Source organism: Parus major, unplaced genomic scaffold, assembly GCF_001522545.3.
Source record: "Parus major isolate Abel unplaced genomic scaffold, Parus_major1.1 Scaffold189, whole genome shotgun sequence".
NCBI lineage: Eukaryota > Metazoa > Chordata > Aves > Passeriformes > Paridae > Parus > Parus major.
Window position 1 is genome coordinate 469,705 of NW_015379262.1, and position 8,098 is coordinate 477,802.

The window sequence follows — 8,098 nt, forward strand, 5'->3', positions numbered from 1 at the left end:
GCCTCTTTTTCTATTTTTTTTTTTTCCTCTTCCCCTCTTCGGGAACTCACTCCCAAAAACTGATGCTTTGAAAAACACAGGTTTTCCTAGCCAAGAGAAAGAGGCTGCGTGCTCCTTTCCCATTATTCAGTAGAACGCCGTCCAAGTCCGCTCCAGCCTTTGATCCTGCCTCGGCAGGAATGAGCAACACCCTGAGCGGGGCTCTGCAGCCCCGGTGCCCGCAGGGTGGGGATGGCAGCTGTCCCCGTGGCCACGGGGACCACAGGGCTTTCAGCTGGAGCAGACCCACCTGCGGGGCCGGGCAGAGCAGGTGCCGCTTCTCCGCTGGCTCCAGCCACGCTCCCGCCGGGGCCCGGGGACACTTGTGCCACCCTTGGCCCTGAGTTGTGCTTTGGCCGGGATTGCACCTGCTCACCCTCTCCGGATCCCCAGCGGAACACGGGATGGTCCTGGACGGGCACAGCCTTGGAGAGGGCTCCAGCCCTCTGCCCAAGCTGAAACCCGAACCAGCCCCATCTCCTGCTCTCCCACCCATCCAAAAAATCCCCATCACATTTTTCTCCTCATCCCCTCCAAAAACTGCAGCTCGAACCCGACACCAGCAGAGCCTCCCCTGGTGGAGCAGCCTCCCCAGCAGGAGAGGATCCGCAGCTGTAAATTACCCTGCGGTTGGAAGGTGTTTGCTCTGCTTTTCGGAGCGGTTTTTTTCAGCCCGAGGAATCACAGGCTGCGCAGCGCTCGCAGCGCCGGAACCCTTTGCTGCGGGGAGAGGGTTTTTTGCGCTTGTGCGGTAACTGAAGTTAATCAGCCCTCCAGCCCCCTTCCTCTCCCCCTCCCTTCGGTGCTTTTAGTGAATCAGAAAAAGTTTGGCTGGCTGCCTGGAAAGCACTTGCTAAAATCTGATCTCTTACTTCAGCAGCCTTAAAACAAAGTTATTGGCATTTATACAGTTGGAGCTTGCAGGCTTCCAAAGCAATAAAATAATAAAAAAAAAAAGAAAGAAAAAAAAAAAGAAAAAAAGAAGAAAGCTCTGTGCTCTGGTGCTATTAAAACCATACTTGCTCCCTTTCGTGCTGATTTTGCAGCATTTTGGGGGCTGTGAGGTGGGATGGCCACGCTGGGCTCTGTGGAGGTGTCCTGGCTGCGGCTGAAGGGGCGGCGGAGCTCGCTGGGTGTCACACACAGAGCGGAGCTCCTTTGGCGATTGCTGTGGGGAGCCAAAACATTAGATTAGTCATACTCGAGGGCCTTCGAGTGAGTGTTTACAGTATTAATGGTAGATGAAAAGATGTGAATGCTGTAAGTTTTTATTGCCCATTTTGTTACACTTTTTTTCTGGATTTATTCATGGGATTACATGTTTTGAGCCTGAATGGGAGTGAGGGATTATAGGATTTCTTTAATAATGATCAGTTTGGGTAGAAGTTAGCCTTTGGTGAACTGGAGTAAATTAATGCATCACTTAGGTTTAATATTTATTTAGTCTAAAGGAAGTTGTTTAGTTTTGCTTAAAGGGCTCTGTGTTGTATTGGGGAGATTTAAGAGCTCCTGAAGTGGATTATATTCTAAGGCTGCCTTTTGCTCTGCGTTCAAGCCGTGATCTGCAGCTTGTCCCATGTGCTGGTTTTAGAATTACTCTGCTCTGCTGCTGCCCGGTGCCCGTGGCTCTGAGTGCAGAGAGAGCAATCCCTCCAGCGAGTGTGGGGCTGGGGGGATTCTGGGACACAGCAGCCTGGTTTGGGTGTGCTCTGTGTGTCCTGGTGACCCCTGCTGTGCGAGGGCTGTGGTGTAATGATGTGTGAGCTGCTGCAGTTCTCTGCTGGGGGCTCAGCTCTGGCCAAAAGCTTTTTCACAGACCCCAAGGCCACCCTGCAGCCGCCAGTGGGTGATGGGGCAGGTGCAGCATCTGCCGTGGGCAGGTTGTGGCAGCACAGGGAGGTGTTCCCAGCCCTGGCCACAGACAGGTTGGAGGGTCATGAGTTTCCAGGAGCAGGATTCAGACCCCTGGATGAGTCAGACTGCTCCAGGGCTTTGCCATCGTGTGACATTTCCACCGAGGAGCACGGGGACTAACACATGCTGTACAGAGGGGAGCACTGCTGGAGTGTGGGTGCAGCACAGCCCTGGGAGCAGCCCTGGACCTCACAGGGCTGCCTGGAGGACAGGTCATTCACCAGTCCCTTCCCCTGTGACAACAATGCCTCTGTCCTGTTTTCTTCTCTTGCCTCTTAGGAAGCTGCTGGGGTTGCTGCAGTTCCAAAGCAGGGACACTGGATACCCTCACACACCCTGGAGACATTAATTTATTTATGCAGGTTGTTCTTAGGGATGCCCTTTCGCTGATGGTTACTCAGCTCTCCCTCTATCACATGCCTTTAGCATTCTTCAGTTTATTCCCCTACCTTCAATTTCTCTTCCGTGTGCTTTTTCTTTCTGTATGGCCCAGAGTGCTTTTGGGTTTGGCTTTGGAGTCAATCTCTGCTCTTCAAGCAGGTGAGAAACCCCAGAAGCACCTTGCAGGCTTGGAGGGGATTGTGCTGTGCTGTGCTGACTCTGGCAGCACCAGTGATCCTGAGGATAACAAGTCTGGGGACATGGGACCTCAGATGGCCTCCTCTGCCAGAGCAGGTGGAGGCTGGAGGCAGCTTCAGTGTAAGTTCAGCAGTAGGATCTGAGGTTCTGAGCCCTGCCCTGGTTTGCAAGAGCTTCCAGCTCTTCTGTCCCTGAGCCACCTCAAGTGCCTGGGCAGGCAGAGCACAGGAGATACCAGCGTGGGCTGCCCTGGCTGTGCTGCAGAGCAGAGGGTGGTCCTGCCTCAGCCTCTTCCCTGCCTGATAAACCTCGCCGTGTTCTCCTACATGGACTGCATCTGTCTTAGATTATGGAGAGGTCCCTGATAGGGCCAAATCCTTTGCTTTTATGGCTCTTGTAGGTTAAGATCCAGCTTTGGAATCTGATCCAGAAGCAAACAGGAGGTCAGAGGAACGCACGAGGCAGCACTGGGCTATTTTCACATCTGCTGGTGTTGTGTAAGAGGAAGGCTGCTGTGCGCCATGCCAACAGCAACTTATGTTTCTCCTAAGCTCCTGTGCAGCGACAGACAGTTATTGTTTGGGGCTTTGTAAAGCGAGACACGGAGAAGTGTTGCTTCCACACGTTCAGTGAGCCAGATCCTGCGGTCTGGCGAAGCCACACGCAGCACATGTCAGAGGCGTGAGCCTGCTGAGCAGCTCCCTCCCCTCTGCTCCATAGCCATCCTCCCTGGGACAAGCAGGACGGGTGTGAGTGCCACCAAATGGCTCTAGGGATTCACTGTGGAGAAGCAGAAGGAGGTCCCGGTCACAGCCTGCCCAGCTCACCTTGCCTGGCCCCTCTTTCTGCGGGTGTGCAGCAGCTGTAGAGCCACATCTCCCTGCCTGCCCTGCCCTCGCCCTCCCGGTGACAGCAGCAAAGGCAGAGTGCTGGACTCTGTGTCACCAACAAGGTTATCCTCATGTCTGCCCTCCGTGCAGATGGGCACCCAGCTGCCTTTGCCTCCTTGGGGGGCACAATGTGCGTCTCAAGGCAGCGCCAAGGTGGTGTGTGCTGCCAGGGATGGAGCTTTGAGCATCCCCACGTTGCTTCTGGAGCGCTGTGGGATGGGGCAGGGCTGCTTCCTCCTCGTGGTCAAACCCTGCAGGCCAAGACTTGGTGGGGTCCAGAGCCCCCAGGCTGGGTGATCCTGTGCCTGCCCCCTCTGCTCAGCCTGGATTGGAACACCACGTCCTCAGCGCAGCATCCCCGCACCAGCGCCTGCCCCCTGCTCCACGAGGGGTGAGAAGCCACGCTGAGAAGGACAGAACATGGCAAATGTGGTCTGTGGAAGGCTGGGCAGCTCTTTGTTGATTTTTCAGACTGCACCTGCCTTGGTTACAGGGACTAGGCAGTGAGAAGACCAGAGAAACTGCGTCAGCAAAGCCTGAGCTAATGAACAGAGGAGTTCAGCAAAGTGGAAGTGCATGGCATTGTGGGCTGGAGTTGATGGGATGGTCCCTGGCTCTGGCTCCATGCTGTGCTGGACTCACGGTGGTGGATGCAGCTCCTGGTGGTGTGGCTCTGGCTCTGCTGGCCTGCAGCCTGCAGGGGCAGGGTCCTGCTGCACATGAAATCGTTTGTTCCAGTTTCAAATGCCCTTGCTCTCCAGGAAACAAGCATGTGGCTTGCCACGAGGGATTTTTATTCCCTACTGCTGACTCATTGCACCAGACTATGAAGTGCTGTGTCCTGAATCTGCCCTGTGTATCCTGCTTCTGCCTCCTGAACTTTGGGGAGCTCGGGCTTGTGGAGGAAGAGGAGACTCGCTGGAGCAGCTGCCTGGGCTGGAGCAGGGGAGCCGAGTGAGGGTGGGCTGGTGCTCGGGCCGATGTGTGCTGGGTCTCTCCCGTGGGCCAGGGAGGCTCGGCTTAGCTGGGTGAGTGTAGGTGTGGCTCTTGCTCCTACACGGATGGGGATGTGCTGCTGTGCCCCGCTCTGGGCTGCCTGCCCTGGGCACTCTCTGCCTCGGCTTCTCACTGGAGGTCCCCAGCCCTTCGGAGGCTGAGACAGATTCTCTGCCACAAAGAAAAATGCCCTCAAAGACATTTAGCAGGAGGATTTGCAAAGCTGTTTCCAGATTCTTACCCCAGCAAGGCTGACACAAAGGTGAGCTGCTGCAGCGTTTGGGGGCTTGGTTTTCTGGGTGTGCTGTGGCAAGGGGCAGCAGAGGAGAGCTGCTTGGGGGCTTTGCTCTGCACCCTGTGTGAGTGCAGTTTGCTTTTCCAAAGCTCCAGAGATGTGTGAGGTGCTTCAGAGGAGCAGAGATGGACAATGACATTTTTGAGGAGAGTGCCTGAACCATGAGATTCAGATTTTAATTGGATGCAGCATGGTGGTTGTATTTTGGTTTTGCTTTCCTTATTGCGCCTGACAAGTGCAAAGCTGGGTGGAGGCGAGGGGTGCAGGGCTCGGAGCAGTGTGGGGTTCTGAGACGTGCTGGGTTTGGAGTGTGCTGGGATTCACAGGAGGAATTCCTGCTCAAACTCAGAATTAGTTGTGCTTATAGAGCAGCAAGGTGGGAAAGAAAAGCAGAAGGGGCAAAGGATTGAGGTCTGCGGGTGTGGCTGGGATGTGGGATGCAGCTGGTGTGGGACTGCCTGCTGAGCCTGGCAGGAGGCTTGGGGAGGATGAGCAGCACTGAGGGGCTCGGGCAGCCACGCTGAGTATTTGATTTTGCTGTAAGCTGATAGCACCGAGCTGCTCAGCCGGGCCAGGGGATATCTCCCTCTGCCGTGGGAGGTGAGCTCAAGAGAGAGACTCCCCTGGGACTGAAAATCATTATTTTGGATCTATAAAGCTACTCCCCAGATCTTTAGGGGTGTTTTTATGTATCTCTTCCTTTCCTTAGGACTCTGTTTTGCTCTCTCCTCTCCTCCCTTGCAGAGCTGCTTTTGCTTTGCTTTTCCACTGATTTGGATACTTTATTACAATAAGTGCAGGTGAAAAATGTGTTCATGGAAAGTGATTTAGGAAGGGAAAAGAGGAATGGCTGCTATTGGTGCCTGGACAGAGATGGGGATGCCTGCTGCCAAGATCCCTGCCTGGGGTCTGGGAGGTGCTCTGGCCCTGGGAATCCTGGGGTGCCTTGTGCTGGGGGAGTGGGGAGCCCTGGGCCCAGGGAGGCACCTAAATGCCCTCCTGCCTGGGAGATCTCTGCTGCTGGGCATGGCCTTCCTGTGCTCAGATGCTGAGACCGGGGGCTTCCACCTGGGTGTTTGTGGCCTTGCAGGTCCAGACACGATTGTTATTCTTTCCTTCCCTGGGTTTTTGTGTTTTGATCACCTGCTGTGCCATAACAGCAGGTACAAGCAGAAATTATGCAGAGCTGTGCAATGTGCTGCCTACCTGGCATGTCGCCTCTGTGTCCTGGTACCTCTCCAGATGTCCGTGGAGGATTAGGCATCCGGCAAAGCAGCTGGAAGGAAAGTAAGGGAAAAAAAACCCCAGATATAAAAGACTGTCTGGCTCTGCCAAAGTATTTCCCTATTGCCATTCAGTAGCCTCGCCTTAGCATGAAGAGAAAGAAAGGGGAACAGAGAGGAAGGAGGAGGCTTAGCCTGTCATGGTCTGTGTGTTTCCCTTTGTGCTACCTCCTCACAGCCCCAGGGGCTGCGGTGGGTGGGAGCCGACGTGCCAATCTTCCCCCTGCAGGGGCTGGGCTGCGGCTCTGTGTGGCTCTGTGCCCCCGGTGCTTCCATGTGGGGCCGTTCCCCGTTCCCCTGTCAGCCCCTGCCTGCTGTGCCCACGCAAACAGCTGCATTTCACAGACCTGCGCGGCAGTGACAGCGCATCCTCCTCTTCGCAGCCTCTGCTCACACCCTGCTTGCTGGGATTGCTTTTTCATGGCATTACTGCCTTGGTTTCATGGCATTTCCTGGCTTTTCCATGGCGTTTCTGCCTTGGTTCTGTCGAAGCCAGGAGGGCCAGAACGCCTTTAGCCTCTGGAGCTCAGGGGGCAGAGCAGCCTCTGGGGTTCTCCTGCTCGGGGCTCCTGCTGCTGCTGCCGGGGGGAGCAGAGGGGAACACCTGAGGCTGCGGCACTGGGGTAAAAGGCCTCAGGTTGTGCCAGGGAAGGTTTACATGGGATATTAGGAAAAGTTTGTTCAACAAAATTATTGTTAAGCACTGGAAGAGTGGAGCCACCATCCCTGGAAGCGTTCAGAAGATGCCTGGATGTGGCACTCAGGCATGTGGTTTAGCCGTGGGCCCGGCAGTGCCAGGTTAACAGGTGGATTAGTGATCTTAGAGGATTTTTCCAACCTAAATGATTCTGTGATAGGAAGTGAGCAGTGGGGAATGGCCCAGCATGTCCTGCTCACTGCTGTGTGGCTGGTGATGACAGGAGATGGGGCAGAGTCCATCCCAGGCTCACCCACGTGGAGATGGAAGAGGGGGCAGGCTGGGGGTGCTGGCACTTGCCCCAGGCAGAGCCAGAGTCCCTGTGCTGGCCAGGCTGTGGGACTGGACCTGGAAATCTGAGGGCTGGCACTGAGGGGAAGCAGGCTGGCAAGGGGCCCAGTGTGCCCTGCAATTCCTCTGCTCATCTTTTCAAATCCAAATGGGTGGATGATAAATCTTGGTGGAGGCCCCAGAGAAATGCATATTGCGTGGATCCAAATGTCAGGATGCAGCAATTAAGAATGTATTGCTCTTATTACAAGGTATTCCCAGCACTCCTTAGTGCTCCCAATTCCTTTTTTTCCTGCTACGTGTTTCAAATCCCATTTTTCCTGCTAGAATACCCTTTGGCATCATTTTAAAGGACAGCTTGTTAAAAAGATTTTGTAACTTTTGGAATACTCCGAGCTGCTCTTGCACAGAAATCCAGAATTAACAGAAAAATGCAGGGAATGGTGGTGAGCCTAGTCAGTGGCTGTGTGTAGAGTGTGTGCTGGGTGTCTGTGGGCATGGCTGCTGGCACAGGAAGCCCTGGGAATATAAATCAGAAAGTGGTGTGAAGGGCGTTTTCGATAGAAAGGCATTTTGCTGCTTCTCTGATGCTTTTTGTCCATCTGAGCAGAGGGGTGCTTTAGAAAGCTGGCAGTGCTGTGAGCACAGAGACCAGGGTCTCTTCCTTCCCAGGTAATCTCCTGGCACGGCTGCAGCGCTGCTCCCACCGGGGCGTTGGGCCCAATCCTGATCAGAGAAAGCTGTTTCCTTTCCCAAGCTGAATTCCAGCCATAGGTGGGACTCACCTGGCTTGTAGGAATGTGGGAACAGACAGAGTGCAGCGTGTGCTCCATCTCCAGCCAAACTCTCCAGCTCTCAGGGGAAGCTGTTTGGTCCCGTTGTTCTCTCGGGCCGGTTCTAGTGCTGCAGTCCCGGGTGCGAGGCAGCAGCGCTGCAGTATTGATTATCTGTAATCAATACTTCTGATTATCTGTATTGATTATCTGTACCCAAAATGATGATGTGTGCAGCACAGCTCTGTGACCCCGCCGTGACTGGGGACAGCCCGGCCAGCTGAGATCAGAGTGGAAAGCAGCCCCAGCAATCGATGGGAAAGCAGCAGCTCTGCTGCAGG

General features: G+C 54.7%; 1 protein-coding gene across 3 annotated transcripts in view; it reads left to right on the forward strand.

The window, feature by feature from the left end:
• The window catches only part of FGF18 (fibroblast growth factor 18), a 74,531-nt gene that overhangs the window by 10,947 nt on the left and 55,486 nt on the right, over window positions 1-8,098 (forward strand). The window contains exon 1 of one of the 3 annotated variants that reach the window (XM_015615602.3): window positions 3,460-4,680. The exons of the other annotated variants lie outside the window; for them this stretch is intronic. The gene's annotated coding sequence lies outside the window, so the exon portion shown is untranslated. Of the gene's footprint in view, window positions 1-3,459; window positions 4,681-8,098 lie in introns of those variants that run through there. 3 annotated transcript variants of the gene reach the window in all.